Source organism: Ursus americanus, chromosome 3 (genome assembly GCF_024610735.1).
Source record: "Ursus americanus isolate L20-20 chromosome 3, mUrsAme1.1.p, whole genome shotgun sequence".
Classification (NCBI taxonomy): Eukaryota; Metazoa; Chordata; class Mammalia; order Carnivora; family Ursidae; genus Ursus; species Ursus americanus.
In genome coordinates, this window is record NC_142129.1 from 68096421 (window position 1) to 68110985 (window position 14565).

General features: G+C 37.0%; 1 protein-coding gene across 1 annotated transcript in view; it reads right to left on the reverse strand.

Annotated features, from left to right (window-relative positions):
- Positions 1-14565, reverse strand: part of GNGT1 (G protein subunit gamma transducin 1) — a 205731-nt gene that overhangs the window by 107913 nt on the left and 83253 nt on the right. The window contains exon 3 of the mRNA XM_087861074.1: positions 9655-9754. The gene's annotated coding sequence lies outside the window, so the exon portion shown is untranslated. The remainder of the gene's footprint in view (positions 1-9654; positions 9755-14565) is intronic.

Consider the following 14565-nt stretch of genomic DNA (forward strand, 5'->3'; position numbering starts at 1 on the left):
AAGTATTCTAAATGCCCAGGTGTCCTCTGGGGTGATCTAGTGATCCACTATCTTCCACAGCATGTCATCTAAACTCCCCTCATCTCATACAGTCTATAATTGTCATTGGCAATTCACTCCACTATGAACGGTTGGTTATATCCAGAAATTCCTTGGTGATAGAGTCTGACTCTATTTTTGATGTTTGACTGCTGAGAGCTTTTACAACCTCACCTCTCTTCTTTCCTTTCTGCCCACATCTTGGCATGCTGATTAAGAAAGCCTAGGTGCTTCTTTCTTTGAAAGGGAGGTCAAGCCACAAAAGCCCCTTCCTACCATCCCTTAATCACAAAAACCCAAACCAGTCTTTTTTCTCTGCTCTCTCAAGCCATGTTTGGAAGTCCGCTCTCCTCTCCCCTGAAAGCCTCATTACATAAATAATAAACCTTTTTCATACCCTCTTGGTGTGTGCCTGGAGTCTGCAGACTTGACAGCCAAAACAAATTTTGGTGGAGGTCCATTCTGTTTGTGTATGATTCTTCTCTCTGCAGAATGCTACAGCTGACTCTGAGAGTGGAATCCCTAGACAATGACCACCATCATGGGGGTCTTTCTTCTCTTTCTCTGGCTTACTAACAGATTCTGCTGTCTGACAGCAGCACGTACTTTGGGCTGCTGCCTGCTGGCTAGCCTGCATTTTGAGGTGTGCTGCTTTGTGCTCTATCTTCTAAGTTCTACTGAACCTCTGTTATAGGTTTAACCAACCTAAGTTAGAAGTTTAAATAATTAATTGGCTTTTAGGGAAAGAAGTATATAATTCAGGCCCTTATTAAAACAGCCCTGAGTCACGTGTCTCAGCCCGGACCCATCTGTATGTCTTAGATTAAATTAGGTGTCCTGATTCCTGCAAAAACTGTGACTGACACTAGGTTCAGAGAATGACTCTTGCCTTGTGATCAACTGTGACCTGGTGTGTTTCATTCAGCTGTATGCCCTCATTCACAGAGAGTTCAAGGGGAAGATTACATTCTGTGTAATATACATGGGCACATTGGATGGTAACTCAATGGAAGAAGAACAGTTATTTATCCTGAATAGCAGTCATTACTTGAAAGTGTGAACTGCTGAATTCTACCCTATTAAAGACAGAGGGCTCACTGGGACACTATAAAATGCCTTTGCTGGTGCTGCTGCTGTTGCACTTTTATCTCTGTTGCCAAAAAAGATACTTATCATCAGAGATATAGGGAAAAACACCCATGGCATTCCTATAGCACAATCAAGGATTAATTCAACCATTGCCAAAGGTGAGGTCCCTAACCCTGATGATACTGATTTGAGGCTCTCTGGAGGAAGAAGCACATAATATATATGAGCAGAGTAGAGAGGAACCCACTGAAGTATATCCAGTAGCCACACACACACACACACATGCACACGCACACAAGCACACAAAGCAAGCAAGAAAGCAGGAAGAAAGAAAGGAAAGAGGGAGGGAGAGAGGAAGGAAACAAACAAAATAAACAAATGAAAAAAGAGGTCCACAATTTGATCCAATTGGAAATCCAAAAGTTACTATAGTAATGTACAGAGAAAAGGGGAAAGAAAAAGGTGCTGATTAGTTTTGGGGCCTCTACAGTATAGGTTCTTAATTAACTTTCATATCAATGCACCAATTGGCAAAACTTTCTGGCCTTAATCAACATGGGGGCTCAAATTACAGTTATACTTGGGAATCCCACAAAATTGAAACAAAGTAACACCCCCCCCATAATCTTAGGGCAGTTATTGAACATAAAGTAGAGGAATGCACCAATTGGCAAATCTTTATGGCCTTAATCAACATGGGGGTTCAAATTACAGTTACACTGGGAAATCCCACTAAATTCAAACAAAGTACCTCCCCCCCATAATTTAGGGGAGTTACTGAACATAAAGAACACATGCCTCATTTTAGCTATCGAAACTACCGTCTTGTCTAAATCCCCCTTATTCACAGCACCTATTGCCCAAAAATGTCCTATGAAATGAGCATAATTGCCCTGACCTAATGAAAAGTAAATTAAAAATTAAATTAAGTCTGCACTTACAAATTAGCTTGACAAAACAGGACTACATGGACCATCTCTCTAGTTAAAATAGTTAATAAAGCTTAAATTAGAATTGGGGCCTTCAAGGACTGAACTATATTGTAAAAGTCCTATTTAGAGAAGAGGTAATTATTCCCACTTCTCCATTTAATGGTCTAATCTGCCCTCTTCTTGCATCTGTAAAGAATAAATAGGACCACACAGTAAATAACTGCAAACTTGACACCTTGGTCTCATGTATTTAGGTTTCCATATCAATATTCTTGAAATTTCCGACTTCATACAAACATATTTTCCTACTGTAGATTACAACAAAATTCCCTGGAATCTGTTCAGATTTTGTACAATATGCATTCCCATCAGTATCTCCAAAGACTTGTTTGTCATAGAGGCTTTTGCAACCTCTTTTCATGTCTTTTGGAGTCTCCTGACCACCTATAATGATCATAAATTGCCTACAGGCTTCTGATGCAAAAACTGCCCCCCTTGACCCAATGCTGTATGCCATTATACTGGCAATTTTTGGCCACACACTGGACATGTGACATTCCATACCCAGCTGCCTATCTTGGGTCATGGAAGTAGCAACCCTCAAACTCAGCACGACTGCCGAGGTGCCTTGCTACAGGACAGAAACAAGCCTGGGCCCTCTGACATGTCCTTCCTGCAGGAGGGGTTGCCTCCTCTGTCCTTAGTCTCCTGCTATATGCCAGAGTATGAAAGAAGATAACCCATCTCCAATTGTCTGGCTACCTAAGCCCCTTGGGATCAACTGAATGAACAACAAAAGGAGTTTGTGAACTTTATGGATGAAATTATTTATCACCATCACAAATGATGGAACTCCCTGGAGAGCAGCTGCTTTCTATCCTTTAACCAGGATGTCTCTGATATAGGACAGGACACAAGGATCAGCACAATTGGTCACACTTCAGGCACTGAAACTCTGGATGTCAGGTGTCTTAGCACTGGATGCCTTGGCCAAAAATCAGCTCTATCTGCACAATTTTAGTCTCCTGAACCATTGCAAATGGTCTGGATGTCTGATCTACTCAGTGGCAGCAACAACAATTCCTTAACCACTATTGCCCCTTTAGTTATCTACCCTAAGAACTCTGGTAATTTCTTGCCTCATAGACAACCAAAATATATATCAAGGTCACACATGTCTCTATACACACTAAAGCTAAAATCCATGGCCTCATCAAGACACTTCTTATCCTCTTCAGAGTTCCAGATGTTACTGATAGTGACCGAGGCACTCATTTTACTTTTCAGAGTCTATAACACTGGGCTCTTGAGGAAGACATTCAAGGACCTGTTTTTACCCTTGCAAGTCTCATGCAATGGCTTCATGGAATGCATAATGGCATATTTTAATAAGTTCAAATTCATTTAAATGAACATGGCACATTTTAGTCAGCAAACATTAAGGGATGGATCGTAACAAAGAGTTTGACTCCATTTTCAGATGTCTGATTGCTGAAAGCTTTTGAGCCTCACCACTGCTTCTTCTTTGTCTCAGCCTAGATTCTCCCTTCTTTAGCACTGATAAGAAATTCAAACCAGGTATGCCCTTTTCTGTAAGGTAACCCTAATTCCTACCCCACTCCACCTCTCCACCATGAAAACCCCAAGCAAGCTTCCTTTCTATACTCTTTCAAGCCATTTTTTAACCAGCTTGAGAATCTTGACCTGCTCTCCCCAGAAAACCTGTGGTGTCTTTAGTCTCAACATCCAAACCAAATTTTGAATGGCTGTCCGTTTTGTTTCTACAGGGTGGTCAAAACACCTTGCCTATATAAAAATTTTTGTTTACCGATGCAAATATAGAAATACAAACCTTGACAACTTCTACTCTTTCTTGACCCTTCTATTAAAAGTAACCTGCAGAAGGAACGTTTCTGTTCTCTGCCCCCCAGACAGGACCTATGTCCCAAAAGCTAAACAGTATATATATATGTCCCTCTGTTGTTTGATGAGACCATATCATCTCCTCTCATTATTAAAAGACTACCTGGTGTCATGGTACATGATTTGTCTGAGGGCACCTATGGCAGAGTGTGTTTGGTTGTATATAATGACATTCCCTGGATTTCCCTCAAGAACATTGTTAGGTTACCAGGGTCTTTACTTTTTCCTGGCTTTGCCTGTGATTGCCCCTCTTCTTCAACTTCAGTTACGCATTGGTTCTGCATAACTATCCCAAAGCTCAGTGGCTTAAAAACACCACCTTTTATTTGCTTACAATTCTGTGGGACAGGACTTTGGACAGAGGATGGTGGGTTGGCTCAGCTCATCTTTGTAGCACATAGTACACCTGGTGTGGCTCAAGTGATGGGGCACTGGTGATATCAGTTCCACTGGGGTCATATGCTTAGGGCCTCTGTTTTTGCCATTGCCTGGACACCTCATTTCTCAACCATGTGTGGTCTTCCTAAGGTCAACTTGGCCATGTACGTAGTGTTCTCAAGGTAGCTGGACTTCTTACATGGCAGCTGGCTCTTCCCAAAATGCAAAAATGTAAAGTACAAAAGCAAAACCTCTGGGTTTTCCTAAGGCTTCAGCCAAGAACTGGCACAATGTCACTCCTGCTGCATTTTATTGGTTAAAGCATATTTCAGGGCCAGCCAGATTTATAGGGGAGACTACACAAGAATGAGGGTACAGAGTGGCTGGTTAGTTGGCTGGTAACCAAAGTAATAGTCTACCAACTTCGAGAGTAATATCTATTTCCAAACCTACTACTAACTTCACACAAACTGGCCTAATTCCTGGCAAATTGATTGTATTTTGGCTGCAGTATTTGTGTGCTACACAATTCCATAGTGGGAGATACTACATAGCACTGCAAATAAAATGTGCTAGAAAACATGAAAATAATGGCTACAAATCATAGAGAACAGGAAGGCAGAGCTCAGATTGCCTTTCTCTCGATAAGACTATCAGATTGAAAAACTATGAGTAATTTCCTAAAATCTAACTGGCTCAGGAACTCATTTCTATCATAGTATAATATCTTAACCTCACTATATTTTGTTTGAGTATATTGTGAGAAATAATAGCTACCTTTGAGCTCAATGGGGTTTTCTATTTTATATCATTTTTGTTTATCTTTTAAAAGTATTTAAACAGTGCCTGTTTAAAATGTATGTTGGGAAGAGAGAGAGCGAGCAAAAGGGGGCACTCACATGTGCACAGATCATACAGAGGAAGCAAAGTGATCAAGTGAAGATGAAATGAATTGCTAAGTGTCCATTTAGATAACAAGCAGAATAGTGTTTTTTACTGTTCCATTCTACTACTGACATTTTCTTTCACACCACAGGTTGCCGTGACCCCTCATTTTGTGGCATTTCATGATTGGAATTCTGCCACATGACATTTCACTAACCACATTTCATTGAACATCTCTTAACCCTTGACATTTGGGCACTGATGATGTATTTGAACCTGCAATATCAGAAATCCTTTCCTTAGACATCAGCTATGTTTTAGAGTCAATGAAAGGGATGGAGATGTCTTCCCCATATTTTAATAAGACACTTTCCATATGCTAAGATTTCCTATTAATATTCTTTAGATGCAAGTTAAAAATATGATTTTCCTTCTATGATTTCCTTAGCATATGTTGTAACCTCAGTAACTACTATAAAGCTGTTCAGAAGAAATATCTTTTCTTTCAAGAACCATAAGTAGTTTATTATTTTTAACTGTTCTTTGCTCAGCAGAGTCTACTTGTCAAGTAGATTTTTCCCCCAGCTTTATTGAGGTATAATTGGTAATTAAAAATTATATATATTAAGGTATAAAACTTGATGATTTGATATACATACACATTATAAAACAAACTATTTAGGGGCACCTGGGTGGCTCAGTTGGTTCAGCGTCTGACTCCTGGTTTCAGCTTAGGTCATGATCTCAGGGTCATGGGGTTGAGCCCCCACATTGAGCTCTGGGCTTAGCGTTTAACCTGCTTGAGATTCTTTCCCTCATATTCCCCCACCCTCTGCATGGTCACTCTCTCTCTCTAATAAAGAAAGAAAGAAAGAAAGAAAATCTTTAAAAAATAAAACTATTTAGCATATTCATCGCCTCATATAGTTGCCATTTTTTTTCCCTCTTTCTTTATGGTGAAAATACTTCAGATCTATCCTCTCAGCAAATTTCAAATATACAATTCGGTACTGTTAACTGTAATCACATTATTGTGCATTAGATCTCCATAGCTTACCAAACAGACTCCAATTCAGAATTTTTATTTATAAATTTCCTTTATAATTTGTAATTTTTTAAAAAGCTGTATTATAATTTAACCAAGATTTTAATGTTCCTGTTGAATTTCTATGTAATCTTTAGAAATCCAATTAACTTTTATGTCTTCCTCAAATAGCTGACAATACTTGTTAATCAACTGCATCAGAGATTGGCAAACTATGGCTCATGGACCAAATACCACCCATTGCCAGTTTTTGTAAATAAAGTTTTATTGAAACATAATCATGCAATTCATTTACATATCATCAATGTCTATTTTTGTGCCATAATGGCAGGACTGAGTGGTTGTGAAAGACACTGTATAGCCCACAAAGTCTAAAATATTTACTATCAGGCAGGCCCTTAACAGAGAAAGTTTGCTGATCATGAAAACATTGTGCAATTTTATAAGAAAGCATTTTGAAATATTTGACTAATTCCGGAAAGACATAAGAGTTATATATCTCAAAATGAGATCAAATGTACACAAACTTCTTGGCACCTATAGAAATTTACCTGACACCCACATTGTGTATTTTATTTTCCTTTTTCTTCCTCTGTGCAATTTCCTTGCTGCTTCTCTTTAGTTGCTCTTCTTTTTTGGCTGTTTCTTAAAGTGTGATTCCTGGACCACCTCAAAATCACCCAGTACTTGTAAAAACACAGATCTTTAAGTCCCATGCCAGACTAACTGATAATTCTTCAACTCTCAAAAGGCCTTTAGGGTAGACATTCCCATTCCACTATGCTTCCTACTGGTCAGTGCAAATGATAGGTTTTTGGCAACTTCCAATTACTTCATATTTCATATACAGTCACTATCAGTTAACAGCTTTAGATATCACTGGAAAGCTTGGGGGATCAGCTGTCTTAAAAGGAAATGCTGTTCCTCCTCATGAAAATTAGTTTTACCAAAAATAAAATGGGCATTTTGATTGTGCTTTTTTAAATTATTATGTTCAGTTAGCCAACATATAGTACCTCATTAGTTTTTGATGTAGTGTTCAATGATTCATCAGTTGCGTATAACACCAGCGCTCATCACAACACATACCCTCCTTCATACCTGTCACCCGGTTACCCCATACTGACTTTTATCCCTATTTCTCAGTTGAGTTGAACTCCAAATGGGAGAAGAGGTGAATGATAATCACACTCAATCAGACAGATTCCACCTCCAGGGAATTTGTACTGGGACACAGGAAGTCTAACTGTCTTTTCTTAGCACTTGGATGTGAAATTTAAACCAAGCCAAATAGGACAATTCCAGCTGAAATGGATTAGCTTTTAAATATAAGTTAATAAATGTATTGGCATAGAACTACAAATATACCAAAAATTAGAACTGGCATAGAACTACAAATACACACTAAAATAAACACATATTAATGCAAGAGAGGCTGAAAAGTATCTGTACCTGTGTAGAGGGAGAAGCAGAAAAACTATGACATAAAAATGTAAAGGGTGATCTTGACGAATAAAAGAGTCTAGTTTTTGCTCCAGGCACTTATTAGCCCCAGGTATAGCCCTTGAGATCTGTATGATATCCATGTAGCCAAATAATAAATTTCCATATTGATTTTAATCAGTTAAAAAAAAACAGGGTTGGGGGAATTTGGTGAAGGTGATGAAAAGGTACAAACTTAGAGTTAAAAGATAAATAAGTACTGAGGACGTAATGTACAATATGACTATAGTCAACAATGTTCTATGGTATATTTGAAAAGAGAGAGCAAATCCTAAAAGTTATCACCACAAAGAAAAACAAATTAACTATATGAGGTGACAGATGTTAACTAAAGTTACTGTGGTAATCATTTCAAAATATATATATATATGTCAAGTCACTATGCTGTATACCTTAAACTTATGCAATATTGAATGCCAGTTATGTATCAGTAAGATTGGGGGTGGGGGAAGCAAATGTTATTGATTTAAATAAAATTGTTCCTACAAGAAATGAACTTATGTGGTTTCTACAGGCCAGAATATCTTCTTAACGTTTGGTAGTTTTATTAGTTATCTATTTCTGCATGGTACATATTACCCCTAAAATTTAGCAGCTTAAAAAAAACAACCATTATTATGGACTCTGAGAAACAAACTGCGGGCTTCAGAGGGGAGGGGGGTGGGGGAATGGGATAGGCCGGTGATGGGTAGTAAGGAGGGCACGTATTGCATTGTGCACTGGGTGTTATACGCAACTAATGAATCATCGAACTTTACATCAAAAACCAGGGATGTACTGTATGGTGACTATCATAATATAATGAAAAAAATATTTTAAAAAAAAACAAACAACCATTATTATGTCAGGAATCCTGGCACAGCTTGGCTGGGTGCCTCTGGCTCAGGGTTCTCAGAACGCTGCAATCAAGCTGCTGGCCAGGGAGACAGTCATCATAAGGCTAATTTCCAAGCTCACTCAAGTGGCAGTTAGAAAGCTTCAGTCCTCTGGGAAAGCTCACAGCATAGCAGGTGACTTTCCTCAGAACAATCAAGCAAGAGAGCACAAGAGGACAGCTCAGATGCCATATTTCAAGCTGCCCTAATGGAAAAACCCATATGGCAAGGAACTAATGTTTCTGGCCAGTAGTCTGTGAAGCCATATAAGGACTCTTAGAAGCTTACTCCCCTAGTAGAACCTTGTGAAGAGCCCCAGCCTTATGGGAGACCTGGCGCTAAGAAATGCTCCAGAGAAACTAGTTAATACAAACATAACCAAAGAAAGTTTGTGCTTCCATATCAAACATCAAACATCAAGCAAAAAAAAAAAAAAAATACTTTAAGGCATAAAGTATAACCAGAGATAAAGAGAGGCCTGTCATAATAAAATAAAGGTTTAATTCACAAGGAATAAAGTAACTCCAACTTTTCAAGAACCTAACTTACATATCCTTATTAATTATAAAACAAAATTTACCAAAAGTAAAAAGAAAGATGGACAAATGCATACTATTATGGTCTAAATTTGCACACTTTTGTCAGTAATGGATTGAGCAAACAAAAAATTAATAAAAGCAAAAATTTTCAACATTGTCATCAGCAAAACTCACCTAACCCAAATGTAAAGAATACCTCACAGAACACTCATTCTTTCCCAGTATAAAAGAGCATTTAAAAAATTCAACATATGCTGTGTCATAAGGTTAGTCTGAACAGATTTCAAGTACTAAAATAATAAAAATATATGTTTTTTTCAACCTTAGCTCAATTACAGTATCAGTAAGAAAAACAAAAGTATGTACTCACCATCATGTATTTCACATTCTAGAATACTTATATTTACTTACTTATTATATCTATATCTTGCTTATGGTACACTTACCTCTCTTAGAGAACAGAGATTTTTAACTTTTTGGTGTTTGTTTGCTTGCTTCCCTTTTGTTTTCACTGCTGCATCCATCTCCCAGCACCTACAAGAGTGTCTGGAACATATAACAGATACTTGTTTTTGTTGTTGATGTTAATTCTTAGGGTCAAAAAGAGAAGTTACATGTCACCTAGAGCATTATCACCAGCCCCAAATTTTGTTTTTTTGAGTTACAACTGAACTAGTAACTGAGTGACTAAAGCAGGCTAGAGATGTATTGACACAGTGGCTGTGGCAGTGAGGAAGAATGTTCTAGGAATGATTGTTGAAGGAGGAGAGGTTGAAGAAATGGCTGCAGAATACTGATGCAAGCTAATGCAAAATTACTGAGGCACTTGAGGGTAACCCTGAGAACAACACTGCTCAACTGAGGAGGGGACCATTGCTGGACTATTGATTAAACAGGTAAAGGAGTATTAGTAAAAATGTAGATTTTAATCAATTACACAATTACACATGATGTTCTCTTTGCCCATATAATTTCTTTATGGTCTCCTTAGCTATGTCTAATATACTATTAAATTTCCATCAAGTTCTTAATTTTATATGTGAAATTTTACAATTTTTCAGTTTTAGGATGGCCATTCGGTTCTTTTCTAGTTTCCAATTTTATACATAAATTCTCAATTTTGTGTTTTATTTCTTTAATATATTAAACATAGTTACTTTAGATGGTGTCTAATAACTCTTATCTGGATCGCTTCTGATTTTGTTTCTCTTGTCTTTATTTATCTTATTTTTAAAAAATTACATTCTTATGTGGTTGGTTAGTTTTTATTGGGTGCCAGAAAATGAAAATGAAAAAAATCTGAAGATAATTTGAAACTTGATGTTACATTCCTCCCGGATACGTTAGTTTTTGGCAGATATTTACCAACATTAGCTATCCTGGGATTCCCTAATTCAATTACACATGAGATGATTTGTAGCTAGGTTTTAGACCTGAAGAGAAAGGTTTTATTTGCTTTCACTCTTATTTCCAGGCTAGAGGATTCAAGGTCCCCATCCAAAACTGGAGGTTTAGTATTCCTCCTTAGTGATCCCTGGAATCCATATATTTTTCCTACCTTAGTAAGTCCTATTGAAAGTACTGATCAGCTTCTCTGACTCCTTTGTATTTCTACTTCAATCAACTGATGCTCCTTTGGAAAGAGTGTCTCCCAATGCTAAGTTTACCTCTCGGGATTTCCTTCTTTGCCCTGATATTTGCTCCGTTAATTATTCGTTTTTAGATCTTCAAATAGGATGCTTTTTAATAATTTGACCAGTCCTCAGGAAGGATTGGTTACAAATGACAAAATCTGCCATTGCCACAAGTAGAACCACATTTATTTGATCTTCTAGCACATATAATTTCAGGGTTCTGGCACAAACTCATAGAAATAATTGTGAATAAAATCACAATTATTACTTGATAGTAGACTCTTATCTATACTGATAGGTTGTTACTCAAAAAGACTTCATTTTAATTACGCAAATAAAGCGTAAGATATCTTCACACATGGAAGAACTTTTCAAACCTCTCACAACTGACTGAATTACTTTAGGGTATCTAGTGGAGATTTGAAGAATAACAAGAAGTCTAGTCTTGACCAGGTGTCTTGGATATATTCTTCTTTTCCCTCAGTTCTAACATTCCTCCTTATTTACATCTCAGAGGTGTTGAGAGATACATTTGCATCTTGTTCTCTCTCTTCCACTTGCCAACACACACCTCAATTTCTCCTATTACCTGTGCCTGACTCTTCACACGAAAGTCACATTTGGGATTACTGTTAGACTACCTAACCAGCACTCTTTGGCAACTAAGTATACAGCGTACAACCCTTGCTGATGTTGACAGTAAGGTTTAGAAACTTGTCTGGCATCAGTGTAAATGTGTGCCTGCCTATCAAAGTATATGATAGTGATTAAAAGTTTTGATGTCAATACTGATTATGCATACAGGAAAAGTGGCAAAATGAACTAAAGAAATTTTTTCTAAAAATTGGTTTGTCTGCATAAAATTAATGCTAATTACTGTCATTTCTGTGAACTACTTACCATTTATTTTTAATTATGTAGCAAAATAATGATTATGTGTGATTAAATATGTTTCAGATTTACCTTTTTTTTATAAAAGCAGAAAACTTTGCATAGAGCCCTAAAAATTTCCTGGATTCTGATAGGTGGTGACTAAGAATGGATCCAAATTTAAAGTGATAACCCAAATGTCACTTTCTTGCTTTTCTCATATGCATGACATATCCTATAAGCCCTAGAGTGGAAACTTGTACCAGAAAAGAGTTTAGGAAGTCTGGGTTTGGCTACTTTCACATTCATAAAATGACTTTGGCCTCTTGCAAAGCCTCCCTCCCAGTTCCCCTGTATTTATATGATTGGCTGAGAACGTCTCATGTGTGCTTATGAAGATGCATCATCAGTGCTTTGCTGGGCTCCATAGTTCTACTAAGGGTTGTTTTACTCTTCCAGGCACTCGTCTCTGTTCTTGATCATTGCTGCACGAGGGGTATTTCTGGGCTATGACAGTACTCTGACATATTATCCTTCTCAGGTATCATGACTTCTCACATTGCCACCCCTTGCCACCATTGGTACCATGCTCTCTGCTGTAGTTTTATCAAACTCATCAAGGTAGGAGAATTCTGCTTGTGCCCTAAATGTTTTACAGAACTGGGTCGGGGGGAGAATCTGTTCATGTCATATTTATAGCTTCCTTATTCTTCATAAGACTCATACATGGAGGTACTAGGAAGCTGGGCCGAAAGACAAGTCTGAGTGATAGACACTATGCAACATTCATAATCATCTTCTCCCTCAGTGGTAACTTCTTTCCTGCAGGATAACCTTTCCAAAGCAAATAAACATCACTGACTATTGGGGTGTTGTACCATTTCTTCAGATAGGCTTAGAAATGCCTGAGCCCAGTGGTGGACATGCAAAATCCTAAATTCAATCTGAGATTATTACTATACTTCAATAATCCAACTTTATTATACGTGGCAGCATGAAGTTGTTAGTACTGACAACCTAAAACCTTTAGGAAAGCATTGCTTCTAAGTTTATATAAAATACTCTAAGGAATAGTTGTCAGAGGCAAAGTATGTGTTTGTCATATTGTGCTATAATATGGGAAGTATACAAAAAAAAGTGCACTTCAGTTGCGTTTTGAAAATTCATATACTAATAACAATTTGTGATAGCATATATACGATATCAGAGACCACATCTGTTTTTTGTTGTTGTTGTTGTTTTGTTGTTTTAAGCATCTATCACCATAAGCCCAACATATGGTAGGTTCTCAGTAGACAATGGTTGGAAAGATGAAATTAGAAAAAAGTTAGCTTCTCATTTTAGATGAAATTTCCAGCTGTAGGCATATTTTCAGATGAGAATTTTTAAACCCTTAAATTAGAAAGCTTGGAGAATGTCTTTTAGAGTCAGACCTGTCACCAATAGAGGATTAAGGGTCTATTTTATGCTGTATCTGGTTCAGTGTTGGAGGCAAGTCTTTGTTTTATCAGTTGACACAATAACAATTATTAGATTTTAGAAGAACTTTTTCTGTTCAAAGTTCTAGAATAAGCATGTTTAAGTAACATACATTTATATCTGAGTGAAATCCACCTTGCCCTTCAAAACTAACTTTAAAAACGTTCTTTTTAAGGGTTGATCTACTAAATAAATTGCACTTTTAAAAAGCTGGGGTTTTTTATTTTTTATCCTATTTTTATTTTTTATTTATTATCCTATATTTACTCAAGAAAATATAGGAAGCCAGTGATATAAGAATTGAATTGTTTTCCAGCTTTATGAGGTATAACTGACCAAATAATTGTATATATTTAAGGTGTATAGTATGTTTTGATATACTTGTACGTTGTGAAATGATCACTACAATCAAGCTAATTAACATATGCATCTCCTCACATGGTTACCTTTGTGTGTGTGTGTAGTGAGAACACAAGATTTACTCTCAGCAAATTTCAAGTATATAATGAAGTATTATTAACTATCATCACCATTAGATCTTGAGAACTCACTCGTCCTTCACAACTAAAATTTTATGCTTTGACCAACATCTTCCCATTTTCCCACCCTCCAGTCTCTGGCAACCATCACTGTCCTCTCTTTTTGAGTTCTACTTTTTTATGTTCCACATATAAGTGAGATCATACAGTACTTTCCTTTATGAGTCTGACTTATTTCATTTAGCATACTGTCCCCTGGGTTCATCCACTTTGTCACAAATGGCAAAGAATTCTTTTTTTAAGACTAAATAATATTCCATTATGGGTTTGTTTTTTTTTCACATTTTCCCCCCATTTATCTCTTGATGGACACTTAGGATTACAACAATAGAATTTTGTAAGTCCTTACCAATACATTTTGTATGCATTGATAAGTTGATAAGGGGGGAGAACTCCAAAATACATGTAAATCTGTCTGTTCAGGTCAGTGTTAGTCAGCTCCACTGAAGGGATTAATCTAACTGTGATCTGGAAAATTTCCAAGATCATAATTAGAGCTTACTTTTTAATTTTTTGATTTCTTCCCTCACAGGAAATTATAGAATAATGCCAGGAATTGGCTATTAATTGGAAATTAATTGGCAACAAAGCAATTCATTTGCTCTAAACATTGTAATTACCAAGGACATACCATAGCTCCATGAATTAGATTACTAAACTTTCTCTTGGACTAGATTAATTTAACATTTTCCTAATAGAGAGATTTGCAGTCCCTGATAATATGCCAATTCTGTTAGTGAGATATTCATAGTTTCTTGATATTTCTTCTCCAAAGTAATGTAAACTGATCTCATGTCTATATAGAAATGTTAGGTAGATATCTCTGCTTTTCTCT